This window comes from Salvelinus alpinus, chromosome 20, assembly GCF_045679555.1.
Source record: "Salvelinus alpinus chromosome 20, SLU_Salpinus.1, whole genome shotgun sequence".
Classification (NCBI taxonomy): Eukaryota; Metazoa; Chordata; class Actinopteri; order Salmoniformes; family Salmonidae; genus Salvelinus; species Salvelinus alpinus.
In genome coordinates this window covers 27,456,917-27,482,035 of record NC_092105.1, presented here as the reverse complement: position 1 = coordinate 27,482,035, position 25,119 = coordinate 27,456,917, and the positions used below count along the sequence as shown (strand labels likewise).

The following is a 25,119-nucleotide window of genomic DNA, read 5'->3' as shown; positions in this document are numbered from 1 at the left end:
ATATGATTTGGAAAGGCACACACCTGTCTATATAAGGTCCCACAGTTGACAGTGCATGTCAGAGCAAAAACCAAACAATGAGATCAAAGGAATTGTCTGTAAACCTATGAGACAGGATTGTGTCGAGGCACAGATCTAGGGAAGGGTACCAAAACATTTATGCAGCATTAAAGGTCCCCAAGAACACAGTGGCCTCCACCATTCTTAAATGGAAGAAGTTCAGAACCACCAAGACTCTTCCTAGAGCTGGCTGCCCGGCCAAACTGAGCAATCGGGGGAGAAGGGCCTTGGTCAGAGAGGTGACCAAGAACCCAATGGTCACTCTGAATGAGCTCCAGAGTTCCTCTGTGGGAGATGGGAGAACCTTCCAGAAGGACAACCATCTCTGCAGCACTCCACCAATCAGGCTTTTATGGTAGTGGCTAGATGGAAACCACTCCTCAGTAAAAGGCACATGACAGCCCACTTGCAGTTTGCCAAAAGGGATTTAAAGGACTCTCAGACCATGAGAAACAAGATTCTCTGGTCTGATGAAACCAAGATTGAACTCTTTGGCCTGAATGCCAAGTGTCACGTCTGGAGGAAACCTTGCACCATCCCTACGGTGAAGCATGGTGGTGGCAGCATGATGCTGTGGGGATGTTTTTCAGTGGCAGGGACTGGGAGACTAGTCAGGATCGAGGGAAAGATGAACGAAGCAAAGTACAGAGAGATCCTTGATGAAAACCTGCTCCCGAGCGCTCAGGACTTCAGACTGAGACGAAAGTTCACCTTCCAACAGGAAAACGACCCTAAGCACACAGCCAAAACAACGCAGGAGTGGCTTCGGGACAAGTCTCTGAATGTTCTGTGGCCCAGTCAGAGCCCAGACTTGAACAACAATTGAGTATTGTGTGTAGATGGATGAGGGGGGGAAAACCATTGAATCAATAATAGAATAAGGCTGTAACGTAATAACACGTGGGAAAAGGTCAAGGGGTCTGAATACTTTCCGAATGCCCTGTACATTCCAATATTTCACTAATACTGTAACCTACTATAATAGGCCTAGCCTGACTACCCATACACATCGCTCCTGCCAAACTAGCATTTCTTCTCCACAATGAGTCCGAATTTGCTTTCCTCCCTGACATTTTCGAGAACGCAAACACCTTCTGACTGTTCTGATTGGTCCCAGAAACCAATGGGTTGGGCCAGAGCCGGCCTACATGATGATGTTATGAACTTTGATATTCTGATTGGTTAGATTTGTTAGAGATGATCCAATCCCTGATGAATTAGTTTTGTACAACACCCCTCATTTTGAAGTCACAACAAACTATTTGGTTGGCAGTTTCAGACTGAATGTATGTAGAGATTCAGGATTAGTCGTTGGGCAACAATAGGCCTACTGTATTTCACTGATGTTTGCACTACACATATGCCACAAGCAGGTTACAAAATATCTTTGTGGAAGACTCATCTCATCCCAGTTATGAAAACAGATGCTGCGCGCCCTTTGTTCTGTTACTTTACTCTGCCCGGAAGCGGAAGACTAGGGTAAATTAAGTTCTACAAAATTTGTCAGATTCCATTTCCACTGAGCTGCTTTTTAACGCTTCAAACTCCTTTCCAAACCACAACACAATGGTAGGCATAAGTGTTTATTGAAACATTACATACGATGATGTTTAGAAATCTGATGCTAAACTTTTACTGTGGCGTACTTTGCCTGATGCAATTCACATGGACCTCAGTTGTCACTGATTTCAATCCTCTTCGTAATTTTTGGGATACAAATTAACAGCTTTTATGTCAAGGGGAAATTTACACGGCAAATATAAGTCAGAAAACAATGTAAATGCATAGGATATGGCGGTGTAAGACACGAATAGCCTTTGGATAAATAGTTTAGGATAGGGACATCTCAGGTGAGAGACTAGCTCGACTTTAGACACCTTTTTATTAATTCATTAATTAATAAACCGTCATTGACAGCTTGCGAGATATCGCCCGACACGTTGCTGACTGTGGCCTACCTGTTTTAGCAGCATTTGTCCTGCTTTGTATTTTATCCGTATTATCTTTAGACTGTTCTAGTCCCAGTTTACCGATAGCGATGGATTTTAGGTTTACGAGTGTTTTAACTTTACGTGGTCCCTACAACGGTCGAAGATACAACGTGCGTTTCCAAAAACAGCACGCAGGGAGAATGTTCGCGCTGTAGGGTCGAAATAAAAGCAGCGCTGCTCTCGGATTAGCTTTCTCCATTCAAATCATACTTTACCATTCTAATTATTCCACAATACTGAAGACTCATCAGCTTCTAGCGGGCTATATCACCCACTGTTGCAAATATTGTTGCGGCTTATTCTAATTACCCCCAAAAATGCACTAAATAAAGTAAAACAATTATAGACAGTTGCCAGTATGATTGAAATATATAGCATTGCAGGCTATAGGCCTACTGTATTTCCAGTATATTTTAGTGCAGTTATCTAGGTTTTCATTAGAAGCATATGCTACTTTTATCTGTTTGTAACAATTGCAAAGACATTGGCAACTTTAGTCAACTTTGTTTTGAAGTTATCAGGGTCACAGAGAGACAGACAAACATATTGATTATGTGTTTAGTGGAGATGTTCTGTGTATTAGTTGACGCAGAAGGGGAAAAAATGATCTAATGAGCACTTTGCTATTCTATGAGTGGTCTGAGACAGTTGGTAAAGGAGCGTTTTTAAGTGAAACTTTAAGGATGGTCTTCCTGTCAGTGTGCGTCTTGGTCAAATCAATAATCAATATTTCATCTTATTTGGATGGGCAAGGAAGTACAGTAGCGGGGTAGGGTGCCCATAACACTGTCCCTGATGAGTGTTATTTTGATTTCAATAACACTTTTGTTAGTTTAATTTATGAATTCACAAATATAAACACAAATATAGTAGTTGATTTGGCAAATGTTTCAATATATTGTTGAACATAATATACTCTATGGGGATATCAAAGTTCCAGAGTGCCACCTCTGCTAGTTTTTGAAGTAATCAACCATTTTACACAGAGAAATTGTCATAGTAGGCAATGTAACCAATCACAGCCCTCCTTTTATTTCTATCATTGCACGTCCTGCAATTCACCAGCAGAGGGCGACCATTTTGAATCCGTTTTCACGTTCACTCTGTTGGTAATGCTTACAAATTTGATCATAAATCTCTAAAAGTAGCAGACATCCCACTATGGAACTTTGATATGCCTGTAGAGTATATTACCGTATAACCATGTCACCAACGGTTATGGATGAAGGCCGTCATGACAATAAAATAACTGTTGTAAACCATTTTAAAATAAATACAAATATGTGTGTATTTTTGGAACTAACTGCTGACTGAAGGACGTGATGGCCGGGCATTCGTGCCTTAGCCGCAGGAAGATGTAACATTTTTCAGGGGGTGCTGCAGCACCCTCAGCATCCCTACTTCCTGCTGCTATGAGTAGTGCGGTTGAGTCCGTTTCTCCGGTAACATGGACTCTTAACAACGTGATGAAACTTTGTTGCTCCTTAATGAAACAAGCAAGGTGTTGTGTCAAACGAGCCCCATACAATGCAGCAGCGGCACACACAGAAATAGAATGAATAGAACAGGCTTTATTCTATTTCTATGGCAGCATATGCATTCAGGCGCGGAGGAGAGAGAGAGAAAAAAAGTCAAAATTACGGAGACCGCTGTCATTTGACTGGCCAATTACCGTCATCCAAAATTCCATGACTTTCACAGCCCTACCCACGTGCGAACACACAAGAGACCAGCTCTAGGAAGAGTCTTGGTGGTTCCAAACTTCTTCCATTTAAGAATGATGAAGGCCACTGTGTTCTTGGGGACCTTCAATGTTGCAGAAATGTTTTGGTACCTTTCCCCAGATCTGTGGCTCAACACAATCCTGTCTCAGAGCTCTACGGACAATTCCTTCGACCTCATGGCTTGGTTTTTGCTCAGATTTGTTTTAATACATTTACTACAATTTCTAAAAACTTGTTTTCGCTTTGTCATTATGGGGTATTGTGTGTAGCTTGATGAAGATTTGTATTTATTTAATCATTTTCGAATAAGACTGTAACGAAACAAAATGTGGAAAAAGTCAAAGGGTCTGAATACTTTCCGAATGCACCGAATGTTAGACCAATGTAGAATAAAAAATTCATCATTAAGTGATCTTGTGAGACATTGATTCAACTATGATCAAAACTTTCTTTAACAAGCAGCACAACACCCCTGGGCCTGGGTAAGGCCAAGATGTCATAAATATCACAACTTTGATAAATTATTTCTCAATTATGCTTTTAGATAAAAATGTCAAATATACAGTCGTGGCCAAAAGTTTTGAGAATGACACAGATATTAATTTCCACAAAGTTTGCTGCTTTAGTGTCTTTAGATATTTTTGTCAGATGTTACTATGGAATACTGAAGTATAATTACAAGCATTTAATAAGTGTCAAAGGATTTTATTGACAATTACATGAAGTTGATGCAAAGAGTCAATATCAATATCAATATCATGCTCCATCACGCTGGAAAAGCATTGTTTGTCACCAAACTGTTCATGGATGGTTGGGAAAAGTTGCTCTCGGAGGATGTGTTGGTACCATTCTTTATTCATGGCTGTGTTCTTAGGCAAAATTGTGAGTGAGCCCACTCCCTTAACTGAGAAGCAACCCCACACATGAATGGTCTCAGGATGCTTTACTGTTGGCATGACACAGGACTGATGGTAGCGCTCACCTTGTCTTCTCCGGACAAGCTTTTTTCCGGATGCCCCAAACAATCGGAAAGGGGATTCATCAGAGAAAATGACTTTACCCCAGTCCTCAGCAGTCCAATCCCTGTACCTTTTGCAGAATATCAGTCTGTCCCTGATGTTTTTCCTGGAGAGAAGTGGCTTCTTTGCTGCCCTTCTTGACACCAGGCCATCCTCCAAAAGTCTTTGCCTCACTGTGCGTGCAGATGCACTCACACCTGCCTGCTGCCATTCCTGAGCAAGCACTGTATGGGTGGTGCCCCGATCCCGCAGCTGAATCAACTTTAGGAGACGGTCCTGGCGCTTGCTGGACTTTCTTGGGCACTCTGAAGCCTTCTTCACAACAATTGAACCGCTCTCCTTGAAGTTCTTGATGATCCGATAAATGGTTGATTTAGGTGCAATCTTACTGGCAGCAATATCCTTGCCTGTGAAGCCCTTTTTGTGCAAAGCAATGATGACGGCACGTGTTTCCTTGCAGGTAATCATGGTTGACAGAGGAAGAACAATGATTCCAAGCACCACCCTCCTTTTGAAGCTTCCAGTCTGTTATTCGAACTCAATCAGCATGACAGAGTGATCTCCAGCCTTGTCCTCGTCAACACTCACACCTGTGTTAACGAGAGATTCACTGACATGATGTCAGCTGGTCCTTTTGTGGCAGGGCTGAAATGCAGTGGAAATGTTTTTGGGGGATTCAGTTAATTTGCATGGCAAAGAGGGACTTTGCAATTAATTGCAATTCCTCTGATCACTCTTCATAACATTCTGGAGTATATGCAAATTGCCATCATACAAACCGAGGCAGCAGACTTTGTGAAAATGTATATTTGTGTCATTCCTACAACTTTTGGCCATGACTGTACAGTTTGTCAACAATAATTCCTCTAAAGGACCATTGTATGGATTCAATGCTTTTTGTCCTGATTTCATGAAGAGTCACCCATGCCATATTTTGATTTGGATTATTCTATTTTATTGAACTACAGTAAATTAAGTGGCTTTACATCCGGTAACAGAATTGCAGTAATGGAATTTAATCATGGGTCCTTGAGCTGTACTACACAGAAATGGATATGAATGGCATTCTCTTCATGGTGACGTATCCTAAATAGGTACGCAAAGGTAGAAATATGCAATATCCTCCTTTGCATGCATATTTCTGTATTATTCTACTCCGGCTATTATTTTAATGCGCTCCGCCACTAAACAAGACCAAATTTGGTTGGTCAGGATCGGACCAAATTGGAACCAATTATAACGTCTATGGCTTTGTTTAGTTGATCTGATTGTCCATTTTTTTTTTTCAAATAATCATAATTGGGCTGCCTGTCTAAACACAGCCCAAGTGTCACAATTTTGGACATCAAAGTACAGCACGGTGGAGTTCAGTACATTATAGTGTACTCAACTCTAGTGTGCTCTGCGATGCACAGAACTCCTCTTCTACTGTACTGTACAGCACAGGACTGTACTGAACTATACTCTAATTTTCTTTACTGTAATGTACTGTACTCTAATGTAGTGTGTTGTCCAAACTAGTGAAACATAGACATCTATGATTGGTTAAGATTTGGTCTGGACCAGACCAAATCTGAACCAATCATGGACGTCTATGTTTGGGCCAAATGATGGCTGGTCAAGACCTCTGTGGATGTTGCAATCAAGGTTGGTACAGACCGGACCAAAAAACTAGGCCAGTGGACGTTGAAATCAATGCCAGGGTGGACTGACCAAATTTAAACTACTTTTCAACGTCAATTGATGTTCGGTGTAGGGAGGACTTGTCCAGACGTTTCACACTCTTGCTTTAACCACCAGATGACAGATAGAGAAAGAAAACAGTTATCAGCTAAACATGACAGAAATTCTGTCACCGAGAATCTTTTTTATCACTTCATGAACAAAATGTATGTCAGTAAAAAACAAACTAATTGGTAGGTCTACCTTTACTTGTTACTTGGTAACGGAATTTCAAGGCACAAGGCAATGTTTCTCAAACTTACAGGAGACAAAAAAATGCATCCTTAACAAAATATGTTGATATTAGATGGCAGGAGTCTCGACTTCAGAATTATTGTATTTAGATGTATATCTGTTACCTTTTTAAGACTTTTTCTGGTAGTTGTTTTCTAAAACCCATTTTCCACCTGTTTGACAAGAAATCAAAGCTTTTGCTTATTCCAAAATTTTAGGATGGAAAATGGTTGAATATATACCTTCAGAAAGTATTCATACCCCTTGACTTTTCCCACATTTTGTTCTGTTACAGTCTGAATTTAAAATTGATTTAGATTTTTTTTGTCACTGGCCTACACACACTACCCTATAATGTCAGTGGAATTATGTTTTTAGAGATGTTTACAAATTAATTAAATGAAAAGCTGAAGTGTCTTGAGTCAATAATTATTCAACCCCTTTGTTATGGCAAGTATAAATAAGTTCAGGAGTAGAAATTTGCTTACCAAGTCACATACAGTGGGGCAAAAAAGTATTTAGTCAGCCACCAATTGTGCAAGTTCTCCCACTTAAAAAAATTAGAGAGGCCTGTAATTGTCATCATAGGTACACTTCAACTATGACAGACAAAATGAGAAAAAAAAATCCAGAAAATCACATTGTAGGATTTTTTATGAATTTATTTGCAAATTATGGTGGAAAATAAGTATTTGGTCAATAACAAAAGTTTATCTCAATACTTTGTTATATACACTTTGTTGGCAATGACAGAGGTCAAACGTTTTCTGTAAGTCTTCACAAGGTTTTCACACACTGTTGCTGGTATTTTGGTCCATTCCTCCATGCAGATCTCCTCTAGAGCAGTGATGTTTTGGGGCTGTTGCTGGGCAACACGGACGTTCAACTCCCTCCAAAGATTTTCTATGGGGTTGAGATCTGGAGACTGGCTAGGCCACTCCAGGACCTTGAAATGCTTCTTACGAAGCCACTCCTTCGTTGCCCGGGCGGTGTGTTTGGGATCATTGTCATGCTGAAAGACCCAGCCACGTTTCATCTTCAATGCCCTTGCTGATGGAAGGAGGTGTTCACTCAAAATCTCACGATACATGGCCCCATTCATTCTTTCCTGTACACGGATCAGTCATCCTGGTCCCTTTGCAGAAAAACAGCCCCAAAGCATGATGTTTCCACCCCCATGCTTCACAGTAGGTATGGTGTTCTTTGGATGCAACTCAGCATTCTTTGTCCTCCAAACACGACGAGTTGAGTTTTTACCAAAAAGTTCTATTTTGGTTTCATCTGACCATATGACATTCTCCCAATCTTCTTCTGGATCATCCAAATGCTCTCTAGCAAATTTCAGACGGGCCTGGACATGTACTGGCTTAAGCAGGGGGACACGTCTGGCACTGCAGGATTTGAGTCCCTGGCGGCGTAGTGTGTTACTGATGGTAGGCTTTGTTACTTTGGTCCCAGCTCTCTGCAGGTCATTCACTAGGTCTCCCCGTGTGGTTCTGGGATTTTTGCTCACCGTTCTTGTGATCATTTTGACCCCACGGGGTGAGATCTTGCGTGGAGCCCCAGATCGAGGGAGATTATCAGTGGTCTTGTATGTCTTCCATTTCCTAATAATTGCTCCCACAGTTGATTTCTTCAAACCAAGCTGCTTACCTATTGCAGATTCAGTCTTCCCAGCCTGGTGCAGGTCTACAATTTTGTTTCCGGTGTCCTTTGACAGCTCTTTGGTCTTGGCCATAGTGGAGTTTGGAGTGTGACTGTTTGAGGTTGTGGACAGGTGTCTTTTATACTGATAACAAGTTCAAACAGGTGCCATTAATACAGGTAACGAGTGGAGGACAGAGGAGCCTCTTAAAGAAGAAGTTACAGGTCTGTGAGAGCCAGAAATCTTGCTTGTTTGTAGGTGACCAAATACTTATTTTCCACCATAATTTGCAAATAAATTCATAAAAAATCCTACAATGTGATTTTCTGGATTATCTTTTCTCATTTTGTCTGTCATAGGTGAAGTGTACCTATGATGAAAATTACAGGCCTCTCTCATCTTTTTAAGTGGGAGAACTTGCACAATTGGTGGCTGACTAAATACTTTTTTGCCCCACTGTATGTTGCATGGACTCAAACTGTGTGCAATAATACTGTTTCACGTCATTTTCAATGTACCTCACACATACAATAATACTGTTTCATGTCATTTTCTATGTACCTCACTCATACAATTATCTGTAAGGTCCCTCAGTCGAGCAGTGAATTTCAAAGACAGACTCACCCAGAAAGACCAATGAGGTTTTCCAATGCCTCGCAGAAAGGCAGGCAACTATTGGTAGATGGGTAAAAAACAAAACATACATTGAATATCACTTTGAGCATGGTGAAGTTATGAATTACACTTTGGATGGTGTATCAATACACCCAGTCACTACAAAGATACAGGCGTCCTTCCTAACTCACTTGCTGGAGAGGAAGGAAACCTCTCAAGGATTTCACAGACGCCAATGGTGACTTTAGAACAGTTACATACTCTAGTTTAATGGTGGTGATAGGAGAAAACAACTGAGGAAAGATCAACAATGTTATAGTTATGCCACAATACTAACCTAATTGACAGAGTGAAAAAAAGGAAGCCTGTACAGAATATTCCGAAACATGCATCCTGTTTGCAACAAGGCACTAAAGTAATACTGCCAAAAAATGTAGCAAAGCAATTAACTTTTTGTCCTGAATACAAAGTGTTATGTTTGGGGTAATACAATACATTACTGAGTACCACTCTCCATATTATCAAGCATAGTGGTGGCTGCATCATGTCATGGGTATGCTTGTAATCGTTAAGGACTGTGGAGTTTTTCAGGATAAAAAATAAACAATGGAGCTAAGCACGGGCAAAATCCTAGGGGAAAACCTGGTTTAGTCTGCTTTCCATCAGACACTGGGAGATTAATTCACCTTTCAGCAGGACAATAACCTAAAACACAAAGCCAAATCTACACTGGAGTTGCTTGCCAAGAATGTTCCAAGAGTGTCCGAGTTAGTTTTACCTTAAATCTGCTTGAAAATCTACTGCAAAACATAAAGATGGTTGTCTAGCAATGATCAACAACCAATTTGACAGAGCTTGAAGAATTTTGAAAAGAATAATGGCCAAATATTGTAAAATGCAGGTGTGCAAAGCTCTTAGACTTACCCAGAAAGACTCACAGCTGTAATCGCTGCCAAAGGTGATTCTAACGTGTATTGACTCAGGGGTGTGAATACTTATGTAAATTACATATTTCTTTATTTCATTTTCAATACATTTGCAAACATTTCTAGAAACATGTTTTCACTGTCATTATAGGGTATTGTGTGATGGGTGAGAAACATATTTTGAATTCAGGCTGTAACAACAAATTGTGGAGTAAGTCAAGGAGTATGAATACTTTTTGAAAGCACTATGTATATGCCTTAGTTTCTCAAAAATATAGACTCTTAGCTTTCATTTGACACCCAATTTGATATGCTCCTATGAATGTCACATGTTGGTGCTCATGGGTCCTTTTTACATGGAAGTGACCCACTGTAAAATGTTGCCAGCAAATCTCTTACAGTACAATAGTAGTAGTTTGTTGTTTCTAATATCAGGTGGATGCTATTAAACCCATCATTTTCAGCTGTTATAAGAAAATGTTATGATAATGCTCCAGGACGGTACATTGCGTGTTGCTGTGTTCCTGCCTGTTGGCTGGTGGTGTACCTTTGCTATCCAGGCATAAAGGCAGGCAGGTGGACAGGCAGGGCAATCAGGCAATCAAGCAGACAGACATCTATGTGGACAGAAAGGCCGTAGTGCTGATCGATTAGTGCTTTTTGGGGTCGGTTCACTTTTGGTTCGACTATTCAAAAATAATAATGGATTTTAGTCCCTTTTTTTTCTTTAACCCTTTAATGCACTATGCATTATGTGGGTTGAACAACACAGAATAAAACAATGAATACAATTCCCATGAATAAAGTCATCAAATAAAACAAATGTAATATACACAACAACTGAAATATTTTGTTAAAGTAATGTTAATAACTGCCAATTACCGCTTATCACATATAACCATAATTTATTAACATTACATTACTTTAACAAAATATGTCAGTTGTGTATATTACATTTGTTTTATTTGATGACTTTATTATTTAATCTCTATAGAGCTGCTGCCTATGCTGTCTGAAAAAACTACAAAATTTTGATTTTATCAAAGTAAATAAGGCATACTTTTATGACTGCTGAATACCAACGATCAATCACTTAGATCATGTATTTTCAGGTAGAGATACATCGCGAAGCAACATCTGCTCTCTATATCACCTCACGATCACACATTCTTCTCTCTTCCGTAGCAGGCATAAAATAAATAGACCGGACAAGTAGATGCGCAATGGATTATGCCCATTTTAGTTAGTTTAGCGCATAAAATGTGGTAATTATGTAGAATATACTCCCTACTACATCGTACAGTTCAAGCTGGATCTGATTTATCAAATAATTTAACCGATGTCAGTCAATTAGTTGTTTAAAAAAAACAGAAAAGAACCAACATTTCGGTTAATCACTCAGTAGTAAGACAGGCAGACAGGCTCAGGAGGTGAGCACAGAGGACAATGTCCACAGACAATTTTTGGGAGGGTTACAGTCACTGTCCAGTCCTGTGGGCAATTCCAAGGTAACAGAGTGATGCGGATTACCAACAACGACGAGACGCCCTACAGGGAGGAGGTGAGGGCCCTCGGAGTGTGGTGTCAGGAAAACAACCTCACACTCAACGTCAACAAAACAAAGGAGATGATCGTGGACTTCAGGAAACAGCAGGAGGGTGCACCCCCCTATCCACATCGACGGGACAGTGGTGGAAAGTTTTAAGTTCCTCGGCATACACATTACGGACAAACTGAAATGGTCCACCCACACAAACAACGTTTTGAAGAAGGCGCAGCAGCGCCTCTTCAACCTCAGGAGGCTGAAGAAATTTGGCTTGTCACCAAAAACACTCACAAACTTTTACAGATGCACAATTGAGAGCATCCTGTCGGGCTGTATCACCGCCTGGTATGGCAACTGCTCCGCCCACAACCGCAAGGCTCTCCAGAGGGATGTGAGGTCTGCACAATGCATCACCGGGGGCAAACTACCTGCCCTCCATGACACCTACACCACCCGATGACACAGGAAGGCCAAAAAGATCATCAAGGACAACAACCACCCGAGCCACTGCCTGTTCACCCCGCTATCATCCAGATGGCGAGCTCAGTACAGGTGCATCAAAGCTGGGACCGAGAGACTGAAAAACAGCTTCTATCTCAAGGCCATCAGACTGTTAAACAGCCATCACTAACATTGAGTGGCTGCTGCCAACATACTGACTCAAATCTCTAGCCACTTTAATAATAAAAAATTGGATGTAATAAATGTATCACTAGTCACTTTAAACAATACCACTTTATATAATGTTTACATACCCTACATTACTCATCTCATATGTACAGTGGGGAGAACAAGTATTTGATACACTGCCGATTTTGCAGGTTTTCCTACTTACAAAGCATGTAGAGGTCTGTAATTTTTATCATAGGTACACTTCAACTGTGAGAGACGGAATCTAAAACAAAAATCCAGAAAATTACATTGTATGATTTTTAAGTAATTAATTTGCATTTTATTGCATGACATAAGTATTTGATCACCTACCAACCAGTAAGAATTCCGGCTCTCACAGACCTGTTAGGTTTTCTTTAAGAAGCCCTCCTGTTCTCCACTCATTACCTGTATTAACTGCACCTGTTTGAACTCGTTACCTGTATAAAAGACACCTGTCCACACACTCAATCAAACAGACTCCAACATCTCCACAATGGCCAAGACCAGAGAGCTGTGTAAGGACATCAGGGATAAAATTGTAGACCTGCACAAGGCTGGGATGGGCTACAGGACAATAGGCAAGCAGCTTGGTGAGAAGGCAACAACTGTTGGCGCAATTATTAGAAAATGGAAGAAGTTCAAGATGACGGTCAATCACCCTCGGCCTGGGGCTCCATGCAAGATCTCACCTCGTGGGGCATCAATGATCATGAGGAAGGTGAGGGATCAGCCCAGAACTACACGGCAGTACCTGGTCAATGACCTGAAGAGAGCTGGGACCACAGTCTCAAAGAAAACCATTAGTAACACACTACGCCGTCATGGATTAAAATCCTGCAGCGCACGCAAGGTCCCCCTGCTCAAGCCAGCGCATGTCCAGGCCCGTCTGAAGTTTGCCAATGACCATCTGGATGATCCAGAGGAGGAATGGGAGAAGGTCATGTGGTCTGATGAGACAAAAATAGAGCTTTTTGGTCTAAACTCCACTCGCCATGTTTGGAGGAAGAAGAAGGATGAGTACAACCCCAAGAACACCATCCCAACCGTAAAGCATGGAGGTGGAAACATCATTTTTTGGGGATGCTTTTCTGCAAAGGGGACAGGATGACTGCACCGTATTGAGGGGAGGATGAATGGGGCCATGTATCACGAGATCTTGGCCAACAACCTCCTTCCCTCAGTAAGAGCATTGAAGATGGGTCGTGGCTGGGTCTTCCAGCATGACAACGACCTGAAAGACACAGCCAGGGCAACTAAGAAGTGGCTCCGTAAGAAGCATCTCAAGGTCCTGGAGTGGCCTAGCCAGTCTCCAGACCTGAACCCAATAGAAAATCTTTGGAGGGAGCTGAAACTCCGTATTGCCCAGCGACAGCCCCGAAACCTGAAGGATCTGGAGAAGGTCTGTATGGAGGAGTGGGCCAAAATCCCTGCTGCAGTGTGTGCAAACCTGGTCAAGAACTACAGGAAACGTATGATCTCTGTAATTGCAAACAAAGGTTTCTGTACCAAATATTAAGTTCTGCTTTTCTGATGTATCAAATACTTATGTCATGCAATAAAATGCAAATTAATTACTTACAAATCATACAATGTGATTTTCTGGATTTTTGTTTTAGATTCCGTCTCTCACAGTTGAAGTGTACCTATGATACAAAGCATGTAGAGGTCTGTAATTTGTAAGTAGGAAAACCTGCAAAATCGGCAGTGTATCAAATACTTGTTCTCCCCACTGTATATACTGTACTCTATACCATCTACTGCATCCTACCTATGCCGTTCGGCCATCACTCATCCATATATTTATATGTACATATTCTTATTCATTCCTTTACGCTTGTGTGTATATGGTAGTTGTTGTGCAATTGTTAGATTACTTGTTAGATATTACTGCATGGTCGGAACTAGAAGCACAAGCTTTTCACTACCCTCGCATTAACATCTGCTAACCATGTGTATGTGACCAATAAAATGTGATTTGATTTGATACTCAGATGTTTCACTTTAAATTGTATGTCAAACAAAAACAATGATAATGTTAAACAAACCAATTGTAAAGTTAAATATACCAGACAGCTATGCACTATACTTTTAACAAATACCACAACAAATTGTACAAAAACACATTTGCTTGAAGAACAGTGCAGATGCAAAGTTTGGTTAAAGAATGACGCCACAAATCGTCATTCTGTCACCCAACTTTGCATCTCTCTCTTCTTCAGCTCCCAGCTGTGAAAGTGATAGACATGGGTTGAACTTGACACACTAAACTTCTCCTGCCCTTTTTTATGTTTATATAACCTGGGTCATGGTCAAGTTTGCCAACAGCAATCATTTTTGATAGGTCACTCTCTAAACCACTGCACTGTGATTTAGGCATAGGCTACATCCCAAATGGCACGCTAGGCCCTTTACATATAGGATGAAGGTGCCATTTGGGACGCACATTAGGGTCACCCCTGGTCTACTTGCCTCTACGAGGGAATAAAGGGTTGAAGTGACACATTTTATAGGTTGTGGTGAGAATATTCACAGAGAGGCAGGGGTACCAGAGGTGTGAATCCTTTGGCTGGATCCAATCAGGAACACACTGACACGTGTGTGTGTGTGTGTGTGTGCTTTGTCAGTCCTGGAGCCTCTTTAGGTCAAGCACAGTTTCTTCTTCCTCAGGATAAATCTGGGATAAATCTTAACTTCACATCGCCTCGACGACGCTCTGTTTGAATTGAAACGGAAACTTAGGCTTAAGCTCGACCCTGTCGGAATGAGACTTTCACAAAAATACCAAAAGTGATGCTATCATAAGCAATGTCACTTTGTTCTTAAATAAAACGTAGTCTTACATTTTCGATTTATTTGGATTGGAACCCAGTCTGTTTGACATATCCAGGATATATAATATTTAGTGAGAGCTTGAGACTCTTCTTGACTTGTCAGGTCTGACAGTACGTGGGTCATTCATGCTTGTTTGGGATCTAATGCTACATGATATTGCTTCAGCTTTATTTGGTAGAACTCAAAGGTCCAATGCAGCCATATTTATATCAAATCATTTTTGGGTGTAAATGGCATGTTATAGAAGGGATGTAAATGGCATGTTATAGAAGGGTCCATACAACTTTATTTTGTGATATCACGTTTTTGAGAAACTTATCCCAAACAGCAAATTCTTCATCCTCATTGTGTAGTATGGGGGCCCTGAAGAAATATGAACAAAGGCTCCAAATTCACCCAAATATGTCCTTATAGAAATGTCAAAGCTCTCACTATAGTGATGCAGGTCTTTAGATGTTGTACAGATGAAATTTATCCGCAATGTTGTATTCCATTTTGTGCGACTAGTACCGGGTCGGAACCCCATTGCCTTCAGAGCTGCCTGAATTCATCGGAGCATATAAACCTTGCTCAATTGGTATCAAGGGACCTAACGTGTGCCAGGAAAACCTTCCCCCACACCATTACACCACCGCCACCAGCCTGTACCGTTGACACCAGGCAGGATGGGGCAATGGAGTCATGCTGCCTACACCAAATCCTGACTCTGCCTTCAGCATGACGCAACAGGAACCGGGATTCGTCAGACCAGGCAACGTTTTTCCAGTCCTCAGTTGTCCACCGTTGGTGATCGCGTGCCCACTAGAGCCGTTACTTTTTGTTTTTAGCTGAGAGGAGTGGAACCCGGTGTGGTAGTCTGCTGCAATAGTCCATTCGTGACCAGGACCGACAAGTTGTGAGTTCCAAGATGCCGGTCTGCTACCCGCCTGTTAGCTTGCATGATTCTTGCCATTCTCTTTCGACCTCTCATAAGCGAGCTGTTTTTGCCAATAGGACTGCCACTGACTGTTTTTTGTTTGTCGCACCATCGTAAACCCTAAACACTGCCTGGCAAAAACGATCATGCTCAAAGTCGCTTAGGTCACTCGTTTTGCTCATTCTAATGTTCAATCGAACAGTAACTGAATGCCTCGATGCCTGTCTTCCTGCTTTATATAGCAAGCCACGGCCACGTGACTGTCAGTAAGACCAAACCATTTTCATGAACGGGGTGGTGTACCTAATAAACTGGCCACTGAGTGTATAGGAAACACAGGTAATTCACATTTTTGACTGCACTGGGCTTTTAATAATTTGTATGTGTTTCTTCAGGACTTGCATCCAAGTTTGCAAGCTTCAAGTTAATTAGGATTTTAAAGTGCATTTTACAGAGAGGACACAGCAGAGGAAGGTAACACCCTGGCGCTACATTGCTCTGTGAAACATCACAATGAAGAATGGAGTGTGTTTGTGTCAGTCAGTGTGCTGCTGTGGTAGCTGACTGCACAATGTCAGTAGAAAAGGACGTGTGTGTGTGTTCGTGCATGTGTGTACGTGACGAAGCAGTGGGATGGCTGGCAGGCCAAGGTATTCTGTTACAGCTCTAGACAAAGCAGTCGTGGTTCAGATAGCCAGATTGCAGCTCTGAACCCCGGCATTAATTCTTGAATGGCACCCTATTCCCATATATTGCACAGCTTTCGACCAGAGCCTTTAGGGCTTCGGTCAAAGGTAGTGCAGTGTATAGCGAATAGGGTGCCATTTGGGATTTTGAATTTGTTTAACTTTGAACTGGACTTTATGAAAGAAGTTTGGCATAACGAAAGGCCCTTGTTGGCACCGATATAGAAGGCCTATTTTCCCAGAAGAAGTTGCCTTTATTTATATTTTTTTCATTTAAGCTTTATTTGTAAGGTAATCTTATTGAGAGAAAATGTATTTTTTAAGAGCTGTAGTAGGATTGGATACTGTGGTTGACCCATTTTGACTAGTCTATCTACGCGACACTGCATAAAAAAAGAAACCATCATAGTAGTGCTACTGTGCTGTTTGTTTTAGAAGGTCATAACCGATAGCTGGTTAAGAAAAACTACGTATGTCCGTATAGAGGCAAGATCCCTGACAAGCTAAACGGAGGATACTGTATTCGTGCATTTTCTTTGCTGATTAAAGGCAATTTGTATTTTTACTTACAAACCAACCCCCCGAGACACACCACATATGTAATGCACAACCCAAAGGGGTTGGAAGAACTCTTAAACAAATTATGTAAACCTACACAACTGTTGAGGGGAGGATGGCTCATAATAATGGCCTGAATGAATGGAATTGCATCAAACACATGGAAACATGTCAATTATTTGATACCATTCCACTCCAGCCATTACCACAAGCCTTTCCTCCCCAATTAAGGTGCTACCAACCTCCTGTAGCCTATACTCTTAAGTTCAATAATGAGTTTTCCCAATATATTTTCTCTTAAGACGTGACAACTTTATTAAAATTTTAAACTACTTGTTGGCTGAATGGAGTTCTTACTAAGTGCTTTGTTTTGGGGTGGGACTTGGTGTTCAGTAGCGCACACTAGCAAAACATTTTGCAACTAAACACAAGTTCAGAAAGTACCTCCCCGTTCCATTACCTCCACCGTTCAGAGTATTTCCTTTCTGGTTGTTTGTCTTTGGGATGTGGTGGCAGTCACGATTTAACTGATGGATGATGGGTCACATTTGGCCCATGATGTGGAAACTGGGCATCTTTAGTTCTGCTGAAAGGGGTTGGGGGGTCAGGGTTCAGGAGGTTGGTGTGTGAAAGGGGTGCAGACTGGGACCTATACTGAACAAAAATATAGAAGCAACATGTAAAGTGTTGGTCCCATGTTTCATGAGCTTAAGTAATATATCCCCGAAATGTTCCATACGTGCACATTTCTCTCATTTCGTTTACATCCCTGTTAGTGAGCATTTCTCCTTCGCCAAGATAATCCATCCACCTGACAGGTGTGGCATATCAAGAAGCTGATTAAACAGCATGATCATTACACGGGTGCACCTTGTGCGGGGGACAATAAAAGGCCACTCTAAAATGTGAAGTTTTGTCACACAACACAATGCCACAGATGTCTCAAGTTTTGAGGGAGCGTGCAATTGGCATGCTGACTGCAGGAATATCCACCAGAGCTGTTGCCAGATAATTGAATGTTAATTTCTCTACCATAAGCCGCCTCCAATGTTGTTTTAGAGAATTTGGCAGTATGTCCTCACAACTGCAGACCACGTGTATGGCGTCGTGTGAGCAAGCGGTTTGCTGATGTCAACATTGTGAACAGAGTGCCCCATGGTGGCGTTGGGGTTATGGTATAGGCAGGCATAAGCTACGGACAACGAACACAATAGCATTTGATCAATTGTCATTTGAATGCACAGAGATACCGTGACGAGATCCTGAGGCCCATTGTCGTGTCATTCAGTCACCATCATCTCATGTTTCAGCATGATAATGCACAGCCCCGTGTCGTAAGGATGTGTACGCAATTCCTGGAAGCTGAAAATGTCCCAGTTCTTCCATGGCCTGCATACTCACCAGACATGTCACCCATTGAGCATGTTTGGGATGCTCTGGATCGAAGCGTACAACAGCGTTACAGTTCCCACCAATATCCAGCAACTTCGTAAAGCCATTGAAGAGAAGTGGGACAACATTCTACAGGCCACAATCAACAGCCTGATCACCTCTATGCGAAGGAGATGTGTCACGCTGCATGAGGCAAATGGTGGTCACACCAGATACTGACTGTTTTCTGATCCATGCCCCTACCTTTTGTCTTAATGTATTTGTGACCAACAGATGCATATCTGTATTACGAGTTATCTGAAATTCATAGATTAGGGCCTAATGACTTTCTTTCAATTGACTGATTTCCTTATACGAATTGTAACTCAGTAAAATCTTTGAAATTGTGGCATTTATATTTTTGTTCTGTATAAATATAAGTATCCTCTTTACAACATGTTTGGTCGCAAGGGAGTTTGATGTTGATGGGCATGATAACAGCTGAACAGTGTTCATTCTGACCAAGCTGGACAGCAGCATAGACGTGCTGTGGTGTTGGATACAGACCCACCCACACACACAGACATAAATAAACAATGTATTGTAACACACACACACACACACACTGACACTCATAGTTCTCTAGGTCTTGACCAGGCCAGGTATTTTCTTTGGTCAATGTTAAGCTAGTCTCGCGTTGCTATACCTCAAATCACATCGTTGTCACGCCTCCCTTGGAGGTCTGGAGAATTTTGTATTGCAAAACCGTTTTGAATGGTCCCCTGGCTCCCAGATGTTACATTTCAAGAACCCTCCCCCCACATGGGGGTGCTGTGTGTTATGTTCATCACTGTTTTTAAGTGTGGCTGACAGTCTGCGTTTTTTTAACAACAACAAAAATATTTACTGAAAGGAGTACGCTGATAAAGTCAAACGTCACGACATGTTCTGAAGCGCTCAGGTGAGCGAGAATTTTTCCATGTCGCCATTCATCCGATGCTGCCTGTGCTTTGCTACCACCCGAAAATACCTTTAAGATTGCCCATTATTTTGTTTTGGTAAGGACCCAAAAACAGAGGCAGCGGGAGAATCTATTCAAGTAAGTAAAAACAATTTTCAAATGTTAAACAATATATTATTAGCTTGCTTGCTACTGTAGATTAGGCCACTTTGTAGGCTAACTCAATTGAGCTGCTAGCTGTTGAAATTGTGCTGTAATATATAGCGGCCGGTTTACGGCCACCTGACCAATTCTGCCATTTCCTTTTTTATACATTTCTTTCGCTGTTCTTAAATATTTATTTTGTAAATAATGTTTCCACAACCATGTCCAGAAGCTCTTTTCAGTCATAGGAAATCAGAACAGCAATCGCTAACCTCGATTTGGATGAAGATTTCTACTTCAACGGGTCAGCATTGCAGGACATACTGCTCACCCCGAACCGGGCCCTAATTCCAACTCTCATAAGAGAAAGAGACGACTATATAGAGGCCGACTTGCGGGCACCCTGATGCAACTACGGTGGCGAGTAAATAAACCACCACTACCCTCTGTTCTATTGGCGAATTTGCAATCACTGGAGAACAAACTGGACGAGCTATGTACGTGACTATCCTATCAACGGGACCTGAAAAACGTAAATATTCTATGTTTCTCTGAAACTTTGTTGAACAAGGACATGGATAATATACAACTAGCTGGTTTTTCTATGCATCAGCAGGACAGAGCGGCAGCGTCGGGTAAGCTCAAGGGGGGTGTTGTCTTTTTGTTAACAACAGTTGGTGCACAATCTCTATTATTAAGGACGTCTCAAGGTTCTGCTCGCCAGAGTTAGAATACCTCATTATAAACTATAGACCAGACTATTTACCAAGAGTTTATCTATATTTTTGTAGCTGTCTATTTACCACCACAAACTGATGCTGGCATGAAGACAGCACTCAACAAGTTGTATAGGGCCATAAAAAAATAAGAAAAGAGTGGGGCTCCTAGTGGCTGGTGATTTTTAATTCTGAAAAACTGAAATCCATATATCCTAATTTCTACCAGCATGTCACCTGTGCAACTAGAGAGGCAAAAACTCTAAATCACCTTTACTCCACACACCGAGTCGCATACGAAGCTCTCCCTCGCCCTCCATTTGGCATATCTGACAATAAGTTTGAATTTTACTACACCGGCTGTGACACTCAACAGATGTGGCAGGGCTTGCAAACTATCACGGATTACAAAGGGAAACCCAACTGCAAGCAATACTGACCCATGTGTGAGGGCACCAGCTGTTCCGTACGACTGTGTGATCACATTCCCCGTAGCCGATGTGAGTAAGACCTTTTTTAAACAGGTTAACATTCTGTGTGTAAATTGGTCACCTCCCTGACCGTTGCCCTTCTCCCCGTTTGGCCAGGGGCCAAACTAATTTCTGCCATGGAACTTCCCTGGTCCGCGACGAGGCTACTGTTGTGGTTGGTTTGGCTGCCTTTCAGTTTCCCTCCAGTCTCTGTGCTGTGGTTGGTTCGGCTGCATTTCAGACAGGGAAAGGAAAGAGTCTGCTCTGTAATCCACTATTGTTCTGCAGTATCAGCACTTTCAAAATATTTATAAGGAGGTATGGACCAGAGGCAGCAGCTTCAAATTGCCTGGCTTAGCACACCCTTATACGTAATAGTCGTATTTTGGCTTGATGCATGGTTTGCATCCCAAATGGCACCCTATTCCCTACATGGTGCAATACTACCCATGGGATATGGTCAAGTAGTGCACTATATAGGGAACAGGGTGCCATTTGGGATGCAAGCCCAAATGGGTTTGTTAGTCAGTATGAGTGGTGTAAGTGTCTGAGTGTCTGATCCGGTGGATAGGCCTGTAAGTGCAAAGAGTGATTATCAACACAGCTGCTATAATAAAGCCTCCACTCACATTACACTAATCTCTCTTTCCCTCTTCCCTTTCTCACACTCTTTTATTCAACATTCCATCTGCATCTGAGACCTCCTTAGGCCGTCATTGTAAATAAGAATTTGTTCTTAACCTTTTATTTTATTGTTGTTATTATGATATTAATAATACGCATAACAATATTTTAGTTGTCAGTGTTTTATTATGATTTTAGTGGCAAAGCAGAATAAAAAAAATCCAAATGTGAGGTAAACTCCCAGCAAAGCCAGCAAAAATAGTGATTATACAGATGTTTAACTAAACATGCACACAACAACAGTATTCATACCTTGGTTTTTGTGGTAAATGTGAATGCACATACCTTATCCATATTGTAGAGGCCTATGGGGTTTTCATTGAAGAGGTAAGGGAGGAGGGTGGTACATGTGATCTCCATAACATACCAATAGACATACCCTTGTATGCCTCCTCGTCTGTATACCTACCGACACAAAAGTGAGCAGTTCAGTCATCTGCACCCAATGCAGCTCCCGAGTGGCGCAGCAGTCTAAGGCACTGCATCTCAGTGTAAGAGGCATCACTTCAGTCCCTGGTTTGAATCCAGGCCGAATCACATCAGGCCATAGGGCGGCGCACAATTGACCCAGCGTATTCCGTGTTTGGCCGGGGTAGGCCATCATTGTAAATAAAAATGTGTTCTTAACTGACTTGCCTCGTTAAATAAATAAAAGTTAGCCTTCATATTCTTATAGCATACAGTACATATTCTTACCTCTTTGATTGATATCCATTGAATTGTGTCCATTTTCTGTTTTTAGAAATATTTGCACAAATATTAAAAGCTAGATGGTATCATCACAAAACAATAGCAATTTAGATCATATAAGGGACAAACCTTACCTTAAATTGAGGAGATCTTAAACATTTTCGTTTAAATGCCTGCACATGCGGCCCTTTCAAATTCAAACAGTTTAGTTTGGCAGTTAGTTGGTGAGGGTTCTTGCAGGAACCTAAGGCGGTTCCTCGATGAACCCCACCTCCTATGGGGTTCGTGGAAGAACCTTTTGAGGACAATTTTCAGTTCCAAGAACCCTAATATTCTCTGAAGAACTTTGAGATCTTAGAAGAACCCTTGTTAAACCCCTAATTTTTAGTGTCTTTGGGCTCAGATGATTTAAGCTGGTACAGTAGATTACTTCCGCTGTTCCTCTGTCTCTCATGCTGCATCCCAAATGGCACCATATTCCCTATATCAGGGCTCTCCAACCCTAATCTGTAGGTTTTCTGTAATTTCTTAATCTGTAGGTTTTCTCTCCAACCCTAATCTAGCACACCTAATTCTAATAATTACCTGGTTGATAAAATGAATCAGGTTATTTACAACTGGGGTTGGAGTGAACCTACAGGAAGGTAGCTCTTCAGTGATGTACTGGGCTGTACACACTACGCTCATCAATCTACACACAATAACCCATAATGACAAAGCGAAAACGGGTTTTAAGATTTTTTTGCAAAAAAAAAAAAACTTAGTTACATAAGTATTCAGAACCTTTGCTATGAGACTCGAAATTGAGCTCAGGTGCATCCGGTTTCCATTGATCATCCTTGAGATGTTTCTACAACTTGATTGGAGTCCACCTGTGGTAAATTCAATTGATTGGACATGATTTGGAAAGGCACACACTTGTCTATGTAAGGTCCCACCGTTGACAGTGCATGTCAGAGCAAAAACCAAGCCATGAGGTCGAAAGAATTGTCCGTAGAGCTCCAAGACAGGATTGTGTCGAGGCACAGATCTGGGGACGGGCACCAAAACATTTCTGCAGCATTGAAAGTCCCCAAGAACACAGTGGCCCCCATCATCTTAAATGGAAGAAGTTTGGAACCACCAACACTTCCTAGAGCTGGCTGCCCGGCCAAACTGAGCAATCGGGGGAGAAGGGCCTTGGTCAGGGAGGTGACCAAGAACCCAATGGTCACTCTGACAGAGCTCCAGAGTTCCTCTGTGAAGATGGGACAACCATCTCTGCAGCACTCCACTAATAAGTTCTTTATGGTAGTGGCCAGACGGAAGTCACTCCTCAGTAAAAGGCACATGACCACCCACTTGGAGTTTGCCAAAAGGCACCTGAAGGACTCTCAGACCATGATCGAGGAAAAGATGAATGGAGCAAAGTACAGAGAGATCCTTGATGAAATCCTGCTTCAGAGCTCTCAGGACCTCAGACTGGGATGAAGGTTCACCTTCCAACAGTTCAACGACCCTAAGCACACAGCCAAGACAACGTGGGAGTGGCTTCAGGACAAGTCTCTGAATGTCCTTGAGTGGCCCAGTCAGAGCCCGGACTTGAACCAGATCAAACAGCTCTGGAGAGACCTGAAAATAGCTGTGCAGCAACGCTCCCCATCCAACATGACAGAGCTTGAGAGGATCTGCAGAGAAGAATGGGAGAAACTCCCCAAATACAGGTGTGCCAAGCTTGTAGCATCATACCATACCCAAGAAGACTCCAGGCTGTATTCGCTGCCAAAAGTATTTCAAAAAAGTACTTAGTAAAGGGTCTGAATACTTATGTAAATGTGATATTTCAGTTTTTTTTTAAATACGTTTGCAAAAAAATTCTAAACTATTTTTGCTTTGTTATTATAGGGTATTGTGGGTAGATTGATGAGAAACAAATACATATTTTAAATAAAGCTGTAACGTAACAAAATATAGAAAAAGTAAAGTGGTCTGAATGCTTTCCGAATGCACTGTAGATACACAATTGACAAAAAATGCTTAAAATCTTGGGTATGATACTTCAGTTGTTTGAAAAATGCTACATTCTCCAACCCGTCTCCATCCTTATATGCTCCCTCTTCACAAAATGGCAGCACAAACTGTCATGTGAATATCAGTTCATTATCTGCAGAAGTGTTTTAAGTTCATCGACACTCTTTGTATCGTCAAGATGTCTCACTGTACTTCATTTAAATAGACAATCCTATTTGTTAATGGTATTTTCTAATTACCCCTTTTTAGATTCCCACACATTTAGATAGCTGTCTGTCACCGCCATTGTTTTATGTTTTGAGAGCAAAGTGTTTGTTTTGTGTTTGTTTGTTTATTTATTTACATTCCTTCTTATTTCAGATGATTACTCTGGAAATAGAATTAATATAATAATAGCCGCCTCCTCTTGTCCCTCGAGGTTTGGCCTATACACTCCAGTGAGAACTCCCTCCCTCCTTCTGTCTATCCCTCTATCCTCCCTTCAGAAAAGAGCTGATCCACAACAGGAAATGACTCGGCACCAGCACGCAATCTTTCAACTAAACCGTCATTTTCTGCTCCACTTGTTGTCAGTTGGACTTCTTACTCTCTGTAGCTCCTCACTGTATCCATCCATCTACCCTGCCTGCCTCTGTCCCACATCTCTGCCTGGCTGAGTGGGAACTACTTTTACATTTGATGGCTTTGGAAGTAATCTTAGTATTCTTGGAAGAATTCTTAGGATAATAATTCTGGCAGAAGGAGGAATTCCCACCAGGTATTATTAGTGTTGTGTGTCGTGCGGATTGTTTTGTGTTCTTCTGCTTCTTGTTCTTGAAGAGGTTGTCACATTTATTAATTTGGTGTTCTGGTCGTAATTCATTTAGCCATCTAAGTTATGGAAAGAAACAAATTGTGTGTAGTCTTGTTTTATCTTTGTTTGTATGATATAGCAACTTATTTTCC

At 41.6% G+C, this 25,119-nt stretch overlaps 1 protein-coding gene across 2 annotated transcripts in view; it reads left to right on the top strand.

The window, feature by feature from the left end:
• Positions 1-1,528: 1,528 nt before the first annotated feature.
• Positions 1,529-25,119, top strand: part of LOC139546603 (protein ITPRID2-like) — a 64,782-nt gene continuing 41,191 nt past the window's right edge. Inside the window, exon 1 of one of the 2 annotated variants that reach the window (XM_071355165.1) lies at positions 1,529-1,629. The gene's annotated coding sequence lies outside the window, so the exon portion shown is untranslated. Of the gene's footprint in view, positions 1,630-24,693; positions 24,932-25,119 lie in introns of those variants that run through there. The other variant, XM_071355164.1, reaches the window with a different exon arrangement.